Source organism: Zalophus californianus, chromosome 11, assembly GCF_009762305.2.
Source record: "Zalophus californianus isolate mZalCal1 chromosome 11, mZalCal1.pri.v2, whole genome shotgun sequence".
NCBI classification, from domain to species: domain Eukaryota; kingdom Metazoa; phylum Chordata; class Mammalia; order Carnivora; family Otariidae; genus Zalophus; species Zalophus californianus.
Window position 1 is genome coordinate 79,772,517 of NC_045605.1, and position 17,007 is coordinate 79,789,523.

General features: G+C 37.9%; 1 protein-coding gene across 1 annotated transcript in view; it reads left to right on the top strand.

Moving 5' to 3' along the window:
* Window positions 1-17,007, top strand: part of ANO3 (anoctamin 3) — a 437,993-nt gene that overhangs the window by 373,488 nt on the left and 47,498 nt on the right. The window lies entirely within an intron of this gene.

A 17,007-nucleotide genomic window follows, 5' to 3' on the forward strand; every position in this document is an offset into this window, starting at 1 on the left:
AAAAAGCCCAACCCTCCAGGTTTCATAGGTTGATCGTTTTGACTTCAGGGCAGGCTAGTTCTCTTGAGCAGTGGCAGAACAAGGGGCATCCATTTCCTGCCCTAAATGAAAAAAAAAGGACAAAAACTTTGGTAACGTCCCTCCCCCCCCCCCCCCCCGGTGTATCAGGAATTTCTGGCACATGCTGGATTCGCTCTTTGCAGGTGAGGAAACCAAAATGACTCATGCCCTGCACCTGTTACTCCGTGTGAGCCCCATGTTGTTCTCCTATATCATAAACAAACCTGTCTTTCCCATAGTAGGATGCCCTCTTTGTGTACCAAAAACCTGAATGGAGAGAATACAGTGGTGAGGGGCCTTGTCTGCAGTACACTGAAATCAGTTTTATCGAAAGTCACACTTAACACAAAGTGAATTAACGTGTATTGGCATCCTGGAGAAAGCTGTGAAGGATTCAGTTAGAAATAATCACCAGAATTGAGATGGGCTTTCTTGCTGACTTTCAGGAGTTTGGGGAGTCAGGGGGGCCTGTGTGGGAATGGCCACATGATCCTGAGCAATCCTGAAAGCCTTGTCAATTAAGCTCTTTCCCTCCTGTGTTCTCTTTGCTTTTACCCTCAATTTAGAAGCTGGAGAGTTTCACAAGTGCCCAGGTAATGCCTGATTAAATACTGGAGTTGAATAACAACCTGGCATGCTTCCTTCACTTCCTTCCACAGCTTATGAAAGGGAGCAGAGTGAAACTGCACTTTCTGGGATATTCTGCACACCAGTATTTGGGGGCTGGTGCCAAGGCCCGTTCAGCTCAGTACGTCTGAGGTTCACGCTTAGTTTCTGTTGTGCAAGGAGGTAGGTTTCCAAAGCCTGGGAGAGAAAATGAAACTTTAGCTAAAGTATAGGACTTTCAAATTGAATGCACAGAATATCTGCCCAGTTAATTGGTCCCAGGAAAGAACAAGGTAATGCTAGTTTTAAATTTTCTGAGGTCAAAGCCCCCTTCAGAATATGATTAGAAATTAAGCCAACCCCTAAAAGAAAAGTGTTTACTCAAAGGATATTTAAGCTGTATCTGCACTGGTATGAAGAAAAGCAAGGTGAATTTAATCAAACAACTGGTTATTGCACAATGGCTTAATAGAATTCAATTGGTTATTTTCAGATTAGTCAGTTACTAGGAAAAAATCCTACTGACAAAATATTTTCTGTCTACTTAGAGATCTGAACATGACTTGGCAGGGTTGGGTGTGCCATGCCCTTAGGGATTTTCCTAGATATGTGTATGAATATCATTACCACTTTCTGACTTGACCATGGTAATTATGACCTATGCCAGGCATGGAAATTACAAGGTACTTTTGCTACAACTCTCTGCTTTCACTGTGTAAGAGTCAAATCTCATCTCCCATGAACCCCTTTTCTGGAGACTGTACCTGTGGCCTCAGAATCCTCTTCATCATTGCCCTCCTGACAACCATAACAAATTGGTTAGAAATGACCCTAGAGATAAACCCTATTTATCCTCCCTGTCATGAGCACATCTGGAAGTAAAGTCATAAAATAAGAAGTATGCATGCATTTAATGCCTCAGTGGTTACTTAGCCCACTTACTTGTGATCAGAAATCTTTGTGAAATCACCTGAGTTGGAGTTAAAAAGTAATTTCTTGGGATGCCTGGGTGGCTCACTCGGTTAAACGTCTGCCTTCGGCTTAGGTCATGATCCCAGGGTCCTGGGATCGAGCCCCGTATCAGGGTCTCTGCTCAGTGGAGAACCTGCTTCTCCCTCTCCCTCTGCCTGCCGCACCCCCTGATTGTGCTCTCTCTCTCTCTCTCTGTCAAATAAATAAATAAAATCTTTTTAAAAAAAGAAGTAATTTCTTGCCAAACAAACAAGTCTCAGTGAGGTACATTCCCAAGTATATACCATGGTCTAGGTAAGACCAATCCCGTTTTGGCCCTTGTTTCTCCGGATGAACTCAACGATAAGGGACAACTAGGTGGCAATTTAGTCAGCCAGGCAAGCTGAGATGACACATGGTACAATGCCTACATAATTATTTTGTACTTACTTGCTATGGTAACTTTCATCTGGCCCTCTCCAATTGCTTCACACCATTAAGTCTCACAATACTTATTGGAAGAAGTATTATCTTCTCTTTGTCTGAAAACAAGTGGAGTTACTAGAACGTGAAGTTACATTATTGCCACTGATGGGTTTGAAAATAGAACCAGAATGTAACTTGGGACCATGCCTCAAATAAAAATAAAACATTGTTCTGGATCCAAAATGGCATCCATTGTATACAAATCCTATAGCATCACATGCCTGATGCTGATGCCACATATAGGGAATTTGTTGCCATAGATCAAATCCATTAATAGCAGGTTCTGAGTTTGAAATGCGATATAAATTGAATTCATGTTTTATCTCCCCACAGGAGCATGGGCACTTTAAGAAACAAACATTCGGGGCTTTGGGTCCCCTCCTCCAAGCCTAGGCCCAGGAAAGGGAGCTGAGGCCTAGTCTTGTGCCCCCTACTAGGCAAGACACAGGGAGTTGGTACTTGGAGTTAATTGCCACTGTGTTATCAGGGTTTACTTTTTTGCCCATAGGGGCCCTTGGTCCACTTGATTTCTTTCCCTGTTGCTAGAGGAACGAGCGCTTGAAATGTTTGTTACTGCAGAAAATAAAACTGAGCTACCAAAAAAAAAAGAAAGAAACAAACATTTGCTTAATAATAAAACAAATGACATCGTGGTTATATTATTTGAGGATAATTTAATGATATTCTTCAGAAATACAATGGAAATTGATGGCTGGAAAATTTCCTTATGGTTGGTAACATTTGTTTCAATATTCTATTAGAAGAGAAATAGAGGGATTATTCTCATGAGCTAACAATTGTTTAACATAAACTTATCTTTTTACCTAAGTCATGTGGTATTATAATATGGTCTTCTTCACTTAACAATAACTTTATGGAAAGATTAAATGCTCCATTTTGTTGCTAAGGACAGTCTGCAACAATGCCCTTTGTTAAGTACAAGTTGTGACATAGCATTTACATATATGCAGGTGTGCATACTTGCATGCATACCTACATAAAATGGGGAGCTAAGGAAGGTTGTAAAAACCTGATTTAAAAAAACATGGTAAGTCACATACAAACTAATTCAGCTGTAGTTCAGAGAAGTAAACAACATAACTATAGCAAAACATGTTGCATTCCTATCTGCATATTTATGTGAAGATGTTTGCTTAGTAAATATCCTCATAAAGACAAAGGATTAACATAGAGTTGGTGCTGAAACCTCTCATTGTAACAAGAAGTAATAGGTATCCATGGATACCTGAACCAATTGAAAACATTCAAAAAGCCCACTGATATCCTTAAGAGATGTGTTTATAATAAAATCTTAGATTTTATGTTTAATGTCTATTAAATTTTGGACTAAATTTTCTTGTTTTGTTAATCATAATGATAACTCAATCCAGATTTTTTAAAAGAGCCTCATGTTAACAAGAAATTTTAAAAATTATTTTAATTTATTTTTCTTACTCCTCAAATGACAATAGCTAGTTTTATTTTCTAATTTTTTTTGTTAGAAGTATGAAAAGATAATGAATACTTTCAGACAAAATATAAAGGATAATATTCTGAGGTAGAAACAACAGAAAACAGAGGTAGATTTAAAGATACAATGAAACAATTAAAATTTTACAATAGTAGGAGCTTATAGCAAGTGTATATTAAAGGGATAAGAGTTAAGTATAAAAGACTAATATAAAAGTTATATTTTAAAATGTCAGTTTTTTATAATGCACTGGAAATTACATCTTTTGCAAATATTTACACATGATAAAAAAGAAATTTTGAATGTCCTCATAAAATTATACAAAAGGATAAACAATTCTACAAAATGATTTTTAAAGCTTATACAAAAATTTTGAAGACCACTGATTTAGTGTGTTACATTTTCACTAATTTCTAAATTATGCTTAAACTTCAAGCTGTTCATAGATACAGAATATGTGCTTGGACATTTTTCTGTGTTAATTAGGCCCTGACACATTAGTAGTTCCCTATGCCTTTTTATCTCCCGTTCCAGTTCCATCAAGGAAAAAAAAACAAAAAGAGCCAGAGAGAGAGTGGGGAGTATTGCTAAAAGGTGATGGAGACATTTTGAAAGCAAACACTAACTTCCTTAGAGCATTACCATCGCAGGCATTGTCACACACTCGGCATATGTTACCAGAATAGCTTTGTTAGCATGGGGTAGCCCCACCGAATCTTTATTCAATGTCAGAACTCTGGGGCTCTTCCTCTGCTGGGTTCTGCAGGCTCATAATCACCCAGAGAGCACTGCAAATGAAGGAAAGGCTCAGGCTACCAACTCACAATTTTCTTGTTGAATCCTGGCTTTGCCAACTTACTGGTTTCATAACCTTGCCTAATCACATCCCATCTCCAAGACTTGCTTTCTCATTTGTAAAATAGCAAAAGTGACACCTACCTCCTAGTCACCTGTGGGGAGTCAATGAGGTAAGGTAGATAAACACTTGGTAGGGCTCAATAACTATGGTTATATGATAACTATAATAATTTTTGTTTAGAGATGGCAGAAATTAAAGCTTCAGCATCAATGTGAACAGAAGTTGAGATGAGTCGAACCAAACGTGGAAACACTTATATTAAATTACTTTGAGTTTGTGTCTATACCTTGGCACATAGTAGTTGCTCAATAAATAGTAATTGAGTGAAAAATGAAATAATTCAGAGCGCCTGGGTGGGTGTTTGCCTTTGGCTCAGGTCATGATCCCGGGGTCCTGGGATCTAGCCCCATGTCAGGGTCCCTGCTCAGCAGGGAACCTGCTTCTCCCTCTCCCCCTGCTTGTGCTCCCTCTTTCTCTCTCTGTCAAATAAATAAATAAAATCTTTAAAAAAAAGAAAGAAAAGAAAAATGAAATAATTATTCTCCGATTTCAATTGATTTTTTTTTTCCTGACAGAGAGGCTTTCCCTAGTCATCCTTATAAAAACTACAGCACTCCTTTCTTGACCTGTTTTAATCTCCTTTCCCCACATTATTTTACCAGCAGCACTTTAGTTACTTAACATACCCTTTACCTTATTTTTGTTGTTTATTGTCTGTTCCTGTACTAGAAAGCTCGTGAAAGCAAACATTTTTAGTCTTCTTTCTTAATTGCTTTATCCAAAGAGCTAGAATAATTCCTTGCACAGACTAAATGCTCAATAAATGTATAAATGAGTGAACTAAATGAGTGAGTAGCTACATAAACAAATAAATATAATTAACAATAATAACCAAAAGAAGTGAAAATATTAAGTATAAGACATCTGCAAGCTCACTTTTCTTCTACCTAGAATATTCTTCCAATTGTTGGCTTTTTCAGATATGAAATCAACTTTTTCTTCCACTTAAAGATATCTCTTAGGCATCTTTGTATGATTGTACATGTTCATCACTGAGCAATTTCCTAAAGCAGGTGATAAGGGATGGTGGCTAGTTTACAAGAAGAGTTGATTTAACTATGAGTTCATAAATCTATTACAACAAGTGAGAGTGGAGACACTATTGCACACAACTGTAGGTAAGTGGGTAGGTGTGGTTTTGGGGGATACTTTCTTCTGAATACTTTATTTTTAATGATGAGGTAGACAGCAAAATTGCACCTAAGAGTGATAAGAGTGTATGTGCTGGATGTTAAAAGACAAAAGAAAAGGTATGACAGCATGGCACAAGTCCACTCAAATTATTAATTTGAAACAAATCAACTCACCCAACATACCTGTCTTTTTCTCCAGTGGTGGTGTGCATGGGGACAGGTGGACAGTAGATGGAGTGTTGTTTTTTTGTTTTTTGTTTTTTTAATATTTTATTTATTTATTTAGACAGAGAGACAACGAGAGAGGGAACAGAAGCAGGGGCAGAGGGAGAGGGAGAAGCAGGGTCCCTGCTGAGCAGGAAGCCCAATGTGGGACTCAATCCCAGGGCCCTGGGATCATGACCTGAGCCGAAGGCAGACGCTTAACGACTGAGCCACACAGGCGTCCCTGGAGTGTTGTTTTTAACTAGGGTCATGTTCAAACTATGAGTTTATGACAAACTGAGAGAAGAGCTAGAGCTCTGAGGGTATATGCAAGTGGGTGAGTGTAAGGGCAGACCATTAGAATCTTAAAGAAGAAAGTGAGGGCACCAAGAGCGGAAAGGACTGTCAAACTATGATGGGGTTGAAGATTGAAAAATCTTGGTCAAGTGTCAGTGGATTGAAAATCTGGGTCAAGGAGTTGTTGGAATTGGAGTTTATAGGGAATGAGCTAGAAGGATGGAGATGATAACTGGAGATTTTAGAGAGTTTGTAATCATTGACCAAAAGTATGCTGTGGGAGTACATGAGTGAAATAGGCGAGGAGAAAACAACTTTGAAGGTAGAACCGAGGTCCTAGGAAGATTATCTGTGTCTATTGTAGTTTCAAAGAACTACTTTAAGAATCATGCTGAAAAGAGTTACACTAAGCCAAGAGTTTAAAAATCTTAAGACAAGCTAGGGAAGTGTCCCCAGGGAGTGGTAGATGACTTCCACTAGGAGAGGTAGTACGAAGTATGGATATAATGTGAGACTCAAGTCCGTGAATGAGGAGCAAGAAATTCACCACCTCATCTTCAGTCCCAACTGGTATGGGAGACAAATAGCTATTACCTGAGGGAATGCCATATGGAAATTGGGGTTTCAGGAGTGTCCCGTGTTTCAGTGAGTGCAAGAAGTTGGGGGGACATAAGTTACTGTTGATGACACTGAGCACAAGAGGATATAGTGGAAGTATCTCAAAGTATTGGGAAAGAGTGAGAGATGGTCACAAAGGCAGTCTGTTTCCCTGAAACTAGAGGATCAAACTCTGAGGGTTAAGGGATGATCTGGAAATCTTGATATTCTTGAGATAACTGATATGAACAGAATTAAGGAGCACAGTGACTGAGTCATGATGGACTCAGTTGTGAGTAATAACAGGAGGAAAAGGTGTGTGTGTAGGATATGGACATGGAGGCATCTTGCTAACATGGAGAGTTCTGGGCTCCCTCTAGATCCCTGCTCATAGAAAAATTCTGAAGTGAAGCCCCTTATTCCTAGCACCCAAAACAACTGTTCAGCCTTGCAAGTGGCAACCTGCTGGAAAATGATATTGCTCTGTTTAACAAGTACATGATACTCTGTTGTGCAGAAATGCCGTACAGCGGATTCATTCCTGTATGATGGAATATACTGCTATTCAAGTTTCCTTCTTTTACAGCCCCGATTTTGTTACAAAGTGTAATCTCTTTAGATGACTACTGCTCAGTTTACCAACTATGCAATTTATTTTTATAGGGACTTAAAAAGTTACAACAAGGCATAAATATAATAAAATGGCAAAACTGACAGATGGATAATGTAACTTATTTTGCCACCTTGAGGAAAAGGTTGATTTATTAATGCTTTCTAAAAAAATATTAAGGTAGATAATTAGAAAATCCAGGCATCTCTAATTTGTTTTTTTCTGGTTAGAAAGTTAGAATAGCTAAATAATAACCATGGCAGCAACAGCACACAGAGTTTATTTGCTGAGTGTCCTCAGCGCTGAGCCATGACCTTGTAAGGGGCAGAGTGAGGAGAGAATAAGATGCCAAGGCTAGGTCTGTACACTCTGAAGAAGGTTCTTGATTTGTTTCTTGGATCAGAACTCAGGGCAAAAGAGAAAGGAAACTTATCCATGACCTGAAGGGGATTTTGAAATCAAGTTCATGGACAGCAAATAACAATGACAAGTGGCTTTCTCATCCATTTAGACTCTAAGCACCTTAAACACTTTGGAGAGAACAATGAAAACATGCTGTGTTTAACTAAGCTGACAGTTCCTAGAAGCTCTTAGCTACAGAACAAGAAAGAAATTTTTGTATGGAATCAGGACAGAATCCTTAAAGAAGGACACTTAGGATTATTGGGAACCCTCCCTTTGAATAAGTATTTGAAGCCTGGGAGTCAGAATGACCTGGGGTACACAGTCAAGTTAATTTGGGGCAGGAAAACTTTATTTCTAAACTTTGGTATCATTACCAGTAAAATAGCAATACAAAAATCGTTTCTTGTACATGGCGCTGTTGTGAGGATTTAATGAGTTAGAGTGTATGAAACATTTAGGATGGCTGGCATATATGTGAGTGATACATTACAGCTCTTCATGGGAAGGAGACACACAATTTTGGAAGCTACAAAAATATGAACAGAAAATGAGGTATGAAAATAACTAAACCGGGAAAAATCACAAATTTACAAATTTTAAAAAATCTCCGAATACATAAAGTCAAAATCCAGAAAAGTAAGAATATTTTAATTAGCTAACTGCCTATCATATTTCTGTAATGCTTTTTGTCCTACATTTCTTTCTGTGTTTTATGAAATTACCTTTTAATATGATGTTTAAAAATATTTCAGAGAATGTATAGAAAAGCAATTCTGTCTTTCCTTTTCCTCTAACATGGTTAATTGAAAGTCTTTTTTATTGATAGTTTTGAAAAGTTTATTTCAGCTTTATAATTCATTATTAGTAGTGTTGTGCATTTTTAATATAAATTTGAGAAGATCTCTTGTGTGTTTCAATTGAATTTTTTTAAAATATTTTATTTATTATATGCATGAGGTGGAGGAGGATCAGAGGGAGGGAATCTCAAACAGACTCTGCACTGAGTGTGAAGCCCAACGTGGGACTTGATCTCATGACCCTGAGATCATGACCTGAGCCAAAATTAAGAGATAGATAGTTAACTGGCTGAGCCACCCAGATTCCCCATGAGTTGAAATTTTAAAAATAATTTTTCCCTAGAGTAGTTTCTGTCTCCTGTACTTCAGATCTTATTTCTCTTGCTTTATCAGTGCCGGACACCCTAGAACATGCCATCTCTCCATACAACCACTGGCCTGGAGCCTGAGTCTGCATATGAAGTAAAAGGAGTTTCCTCAGAATTCATTGCTATATTAAGATAATTGATAATTACTGAACAACTTGTGGAAGTGACCTGCAAACCTCATAAATATATCTTCCTCAATGCAAACTAAATGTATCCCTGACTCAACATTCAATTAGTCAACTGTCAAAAACACTCAGGGCCAGTCTACCGCACACTATTTGAGGAAGTCAGAGATTCTGGCTGTGTGTACCAGGAGCTTTTAGACACATCAAAATTATAAATATACACAATTCAATCATTCTTTGACTAAGTAAATATTTGCTTGAATTGTGGACCAAGAAACATTAAGTTTGCTTCTGCATGTCTGTCCCCACAAATTCAGATATAGTGGTCCAATACAAAAACTAATCTTTTTCGACAATTAAGTTATAAGCATGTATTGGGACACTAGGTGGCTTAGTAGTTAAGCATCTACCTTCGGCTCAGGTCATGATCCCAGGGTACTGGGATCAAGCCCGGCATCGAGCCCCACACTGGGCTCCGTGCTCCGCGGGAAGCCTGCTTCTCCCTCTCCCACTCCTCCTGCTTGGGTTCTCTCTCTCGTCAAATAAATGTGTCTCTCTCTGTCAAATAAATAAGTAAAATTTTTTTAAAAGTATCAAAATTTTATTAGAGGTTTACTGCAAAGGAAAAGTCCTCTAAGGGATCAATGCAAAGATTTCTGTCTTGGTAGAGGCAGTTATAAGAAAAGAGAGTGGTTGGTAATCATTTTTAGATGTCAAACAACAACAACAACAAAAATGGAAAAGATTTACGGTCAAAGAACTTTAGACTGTTGATGGAGCACTGAGTGGATGAGCAGCCAACCTCCCAGAAGTTCTCAATCTTATTTAGGTCTTTTAAAAATTTGCTTAAAAAAAATAAAAAGAAATATTCTTAAACATTTCATCTGGGATGCTAATTTCTTCCCAGAAAGATGTTGCAAATTATATAGCTGGAAAAATTCTATCCTAAAACATGTTTGGAGTAATTTTTCCTTTGGCACTGATAAAGGTCAGCATTTGGATTGGATTTGAGTTTCAGCCAAATATCTTCCTCAGGTAACGTAACCTCCAAGAGCTTCAGTTTGCTTATCAACAGAATGAGATTAATAACCTTGTATTTACCTGGGTTGTTGTGGAAATGGTACTGGTTAATGTAAAATAGCTAGCACAAGGTCTAGGACATCTTAAGTGCTCAACAAATGCTTTTTCTCTTCTTCCTCTATGGGAATATGATGCAACTCATTTTCACTTTTTTATATGCTCTCTATAGGAATAGACAAATATGCTCTCAAAAACAGTAAGTTTTGAATTGAATTATTTACTCTAGAAGCAGTTTTACAGTCTTAAATACAAAAGAAGAAAAAGGACAATATAAATCATTTGCTAGGTTATGGGCAAAAGAAAGTATGTGGAAACCGACCAAGACTGAATTTGTGAATCAGTTGAAATATAAATAAATGACAATAGCTTTATTTTTCCTGCAGGAAGATATACAATATGTTTAAATTTTATAAAGTATATTTTATATTGTATATCCCTTATGCAGGAGAAACCAAGAACTTTGTCTATATAAAGTTTCCTATGTATAACAACCAACAGAATGTTGAAAAAAATGGTTATCGTAATTTATTATACTATTAAAATGAATTAAGCATAATTAGACCACTTACAAACTGTACCTCACTTAATTCATGCATTGCCTCTGTGAGGATGATTTTACTGTTGTCACTGTAAGTTGTGAAAATGGAGGGTTCTCGTTATGGAGACATTCATCCACAGCATTTGTCGCATAATTAGAAAAGCATATGGGTAGCTTTCAAACCCAGAACATTCCTACCCCAAGCCATGTTCTCTCTCCAGCACCACATTGCCTTTCCTAGATGTTTTTTTGAGGATCACTGTAACTTGATCAGGAAGATAAATTTTACGATGTTTATTAATAAAAGCAAAGTTAGTCGTTTCTTTTACAGTGACTGTCATTCACCTGTGGTGCCAAGAACAGTTGTAATTGAACTGTACCCAATTCCAGAGGGATGCTTATGAGGGATGCTTATAAGGTGAAAAGGCAAATATTTAACAATGTCTGGGGCTCTGGTCCTGGCTAGTCAGAATGAATGCAGACCTCCGTTCTGGAGCACTTTGTCGAAGGTCATGAACTGTTTCAGGCATAACCTGGACACGTATCCTGTCCAAGTGAAGATTTCATGGGAAGGACAGACCAGCACATGAGGGGTGTGAGGCAAGTCAGGAGGCTCAGTTATGAGTTTGCTTTTCCTTTTTTGAGTCATAAATTGACAAGCAGTATGGCCATACCTTTGAGTATTGGCAACACACCAGCCATAAAGAGACTGTTCAAGAAAAATACCTTGGATGGAATTAGCAAAATTCTAATTATAGCTGCTTATCAATGGTGAGATTGTAAGTGACTTTTAGTTTCTTCTTTACGGTTATAACTAATTCACTCAGCATGTATTTATTGAAAGCCTCCTATAGAGCAGGCACTCCTAGGCCCCTGTATTTCAGAAGGCAATCAGACAAGGTGGTGTTCCAGTTTTGTGTGTGTGTGTGTGTGTGTGTGTTGTTTTGTTTTGTTTTCTGCTCTTTCTACATTTGTGATCAGAAAATGTTTAACGGAATTAAGGAATTTAAGTGTATCAAATAGTTGAGTGGTCAGACGAAGAGAGGACCTGAGAAAAATTAATCCTGTGCTTAAAAGCTTACATTATATTTTATGAAAATATATGGCCAAAGCTGAGAAGTTTTTATTTGTGGACTCCGATACCACATCAAGTGACAGAAGAGTTAGCTTTAGGGGGACTAAGAGTCTGCTCTGGTCAAGATTGTTGTGAGAATTCTCACTGGATTTTAATAGAACATCATGCTCTTTCTGCGTAGCTTCTTATTTCTAAATGAGTTTTGCTAGGGGAAAAATGAACAAGTCTGATTTTAGGAATTGGTGAAGATTTTCAGTACTGAGCGTTCAAATGCTGGCCTTCCCATGTTCTTAGAACCTAGTTATTTGTTGTTTTCTTTTTTACTCAATATTGTTAGCGAGGAAGAAGGTTGGGAGGGAAATTGGAAGTAAAGTCAGAGAGAGACTGCATGTCCTTAGACAAAGAGGAAATTGCACAAGACAAATGAGTCTTGACGAACCAGTTCCACGTGTGCTTGGGTCTAGTACCTACCGTTCAGCCCAAATATTCAGAATCTGTCACATCACACATATTTAAGCTCCTTATATTGATTAGCCTGCTTTATACTGACAGAAGGAATTCCATTAATTACATTTTTGTAAGATGCTAACCGGAAAAAGAAAGAAAGAAGGTAGCTTTCTCTGGGCATGGAAATGTAAAGTGTTCCACATTCGTGGCTCCTGCTAATTGTAGAACCTGTTCTGCGAGGTTTCTATTTCTACCTCATGTATAGTGATGTTGCAATACTCTGTGGGAAAGGCACATAATGCTGAAGGATGTTGCTGAAAATAAATCTGGAGAATGGAAGACAGTCTTTAGTGGTACTCGGGTGTTATCTACATTGGCAATCTCAGAAGCCTTGCTCTGATAAACTGTTGTTTCAGCCGGGTCTTCTTTTGAGAAGGCTTTAAATCTTTATCTCTTCTGAGGAAAACAATACTTGGAATTCCTTTTTGTTCTCCATATTCGGACATACTTACCTTCATTTGTGTCCGGAATTGACCTCTTTCCCCGACCCCATCTCCATGAGCCCCCACCCACTAAAGTACAGTAAAGTCATTTTTAAAACTTTTTAAGTAATAACCATTTTTCCACATAAAATTGAACTTGATGGCTCAAATTATAAAACAGATATAGAATGGACTTCCCTGGTGAGGGCCTCTCTTTCCATATCTCCATGAAGCATAATTTGAAAACCTGGAATAATGGAAAGAGCACGTGACCAGGAGTAAGAATCACAGTCACTCAATTCCACTCAATAATTCAGCTCAATATAACAGTTACTGAACATGTCAGTGTGCCAAGCATTACAAATGCTAAGGAAAAAAGACACTCTAGAAACTTAACTTCAAGTGTAGGAAAAAGCAGATATAGGAAAAAGTGTAGTAAAGCGTCGTAGATGCTTTGGCAGATTTCTAAACAAGGCCAGTGTTACTTGTCAACCACTCTGGGCCTTGTTTTCTATAAATTTGAAATAAATAACTTGGAACAAATTACACATAGAATCTAACCTCTTTGAGGAGCGCCTGGGTGGCTCAGTCAGTTAAGCATCTGACCCTTGATCTCAGCTCATGCCTCAATCTCAGGGTCATGAGTTCAAGCCCTGCATTGGGCTCCACACTGGGCATGGAGCCTACTTAAAAAAAAAAAAAAAAAAAGAATCTAACCTCTTTGAGATGCAAACTTTATGATTCTGTCACTCTGTGCCATTGACTTTGGATCACAAGGAAAAGCCATTGGAAATGGACATGAGGAAATAAATGGAAGTTCAAGTGGCAGCATATATATCTTTGAAATTTAAAGTAAAGTATGTCATTATAGTCAGAGAGGCAGGAGTAAAAAAATAAATACAATGTATGGTTGCTAAGGAACAGAAGTCTGCAGTATCATCTTCAACTTTTCCATAATATTCCTCCTACCTCCATGACTCATGTGAAAGCTGGCCTTACCCTGCTCACAAAATGCCCTTCTCCAATGGAGGCCTCTCCTCCTACCCCATCCCCAACCTAGTTTCACAGGACCAGGGGAAGAGTTGATAAACTGTACACATGGAGGGGTAAAAAGAACATAGGTGGTTTGTACTTCTTGTACAATGTGTACTTTGTGGGAAATAAATGTGCTCTATAATCCATTTCCACAGACAATTAGTGTTAACACTTTGGTAAATATTCTTTTGGACACTATGTATATAGAACTATCATATATCGGATTCATCTAGCTACTTATCATATATGCACAATATATAAACATTTATACATATATACAATATATACTATAAATTTCTGTATCTTCATCTACATCTATATTTATAGTGACGCATCCTTCTAAGTGAAATGGCTTTCCCTTTATACATGTTCATTTTTAAAGCATTTTCACTTTTACATTAAGGCAGTTTAATATGCTCCCTGTCCTCTTTACCATCACGTGGTCTCTGTCACCCTGCTCACTCTGAGCCTTCGTTCCTTAGTCCTTCCACGTTAGTTCATGCCAAACCTTTCACCACCGATTACAATAAAATGACTAATGATTGCTTGTCACTTTCATGGCTTATAATATAATTTTTTTATAAGTCACTGATTCATGGAGTCCTTCAGAGATGCCTGCCTGTTCTTGAAATTCTTATTCCCATTCTTCAGTCTTGAGCTGGATGTCAACTCCTCAACCCCTTTTCTCATCCTTTGCTGTCCAGAAAGGGGTCAAGTTCAGAGAATGCTTCTGGAAGAACAAAGTCCCTGAATTGAGGCCGTAAAGCATTTAGCCTCTCCATCTCACATTGCTATCATTTGGAGCCTGCTCTTTAGTCTATGGGGCAAAATGTGAGCCAGTGGGACAAATCTTGCTGATGACTCAGGGCAATGTGATGGTTTATTTGATTGTGTTTTACTGAAATTTGAATGGGTTTAGATGGACCGAGCACTTAGTAGTTTAGAGTAAGGCTCAGCCTTTCCTGCTGTATTTCTCTTAGGCCACACGTGTACCTACCTACCTGAGAGGACCCTGAGGTCACTTCCACTGGGTGCTTCTGCTTTGCTCTTTTTCTCAGATCTTGGCATATGTAAAAACCCCTTCTTCTTTCCAGGGCTACTTGATAGATTTGTGTCAGGGTACTATGCAAACCTCCTTGATGCTCAGCCGACTCTTCAGGTCTAGTCTAACTGCCCGAGTTCATAATTTGGGTTTGCATCTTTCCTAAAACTGGCTGTGCAGTGAGATACGGTCTTTCCAGCGTCCCACTTCCTTTTCGGGCCCTCACTGCAAGCTCAGAGCCTCCTGCTGTAAACCCGGGAGAAACTACCGGCTTGTCGTAATGATTGAGTCCATTGATAATGTTAATCACTTGGTATTTTCAAAATTACTTACTTTCTAAAATCTGGTCTTTGAGGAATAATTTACATTAAGTGAAATCTACAGATTCTAGGTGTATTTTGATCACCTTTGAAAATGACAGGGGTGCCTGGGTGGCTCAGTCAGTTAAGTGTCTGCCTTTGGCTCAGGTCATGATCTGAGGGTCCTGGGATTGAGCCCCGCATCGGGCTTCCTGCTCAGCGGGGACCCTGCTTCTCTCTCTCCCACTCCCTCAGCTTATGTTCCCTCTCTCTCTCTCTCTGTCAAATAAATAAATAAAATCTTCAAAAAAAAAGAAAGAAAAGAAAATGACATAAACTTGTATAGCCACATCTCCTGTTAAAATATAGAATATTTTCATAACTTCCATGCCACCTGCCAGTTACCACAGCCCCAGAAGCAACCACTATTCTAATTTTTCAAAGTTAGCTACTTTTATTATTAATTTTGTTTTATTAAGTTTAGTAGGGATTAGTAAGTGGTAATTTCCTTCCTTCTTTGATGTTCGGCATACTGATTTTTTTTTTTTTTTTTAAGAGAAAGAGTGGTTGGGGAGGGGCAGAGGGAGAGGGGGAGAGAGAATCCCAAGCAGGCTCCACACTCAGCACAGAGCCTGACACAGGGCTTGACCTCACAACCCTGAGATCATGACCTGAGCCAAAATTAAGTAGGTCACCTAAATGACTGAGCCACCCAGGCACCCCGGCATACTGACAAATTACTGTACATACCCTCTTTCTAACTAAAAATTTTTAAAAGTGAGAATATTGATTCACTTGAGAGTTTAAATTATCTGTGAATAAAATAAATATATCTCAAGCTGAGAATGGATTTTTAACAGAAAGCCTAGTTTATTATTGAAATTCAAAGTAAAAACATTTGTGAAAGTTACAATTACACCAAAGCCAGTTTTCAGGCTCACAAAACCAAGATTACCTTTATTTCTTAGATTATCTGGGAGATGCTTCTAGACAAAGTTTATGCTGGAAGATAAATTAAGAAATGACTACGTGATACATTTAAACTTTAAACCTTGACTGAGATCAGTGATAACTAGAGTTTTATTGCACATTCTATGTCATGTACTGTATGAAAGACTTTAAGTCCCAGGCTTATAATTACTGAATGTTATAGTTGCTTATTTAACACAATGCTGTTTGTCCCTTCAGTTTTCCTTCCATAATAAATTATTTCTCTGTGTCTTTCTTTCAATATACTTCCTTTATGTTCCACTTATTTTTTAAGTTCTAGATCTCCCTGTTGGTAGCCATGATTATGGCTAACCATTTTTTATAGCAGATCCAGTATTTGGAAAACCTCATTTATCTTCCTGTCAGTGGAGCTTGGCTATCTCGATTCTTTTAGTCTTATCTACTCTCTTAAAACTTTATAGAAAATCAGTAGATAGCACGTATAGTAGGCCTGGGGGGTGGGAATTAAAAATATGAAGACTATATGGACAATAACTAGCAGGAGTTTCAGTCCTGACTGCCATTTATTGGCTATCTGATCTCGGACACAGTAAGTTTATACCTTTGTTTCAAAAATCTGATGATAGTAATACCTGCCGTATCTACTTGTGTTATGAAAGTAACAAAATTAAATCATATGTGAGAAATCTTTGTACATTTTGAAGTGTAATAAAAATGTAAGTTAATGTGATTATGAACATTGTATTTTCTAACCAATTATCAGGGCTGATTTCTAATTATAAATAAAAAAAGACAACAAAACCTCAGAATCATCTTCCCTGGCATTCTTTTGCATTGAAAGCAGGAAGAGAATAAATGCAGACTGAGAAGAACACCTCATTCCTTTGCTCTATACTGCTTGTGATGGTGGTGGTGTTTTTCCAAAAGCATGTGTTTCTATGTTTGCACTATAATTTTTCCTTCATTATAACTCTTATTACAATGTAAGTTAACTTTATTTAGATGACTGTCTCTCTCTACTAGATAAGT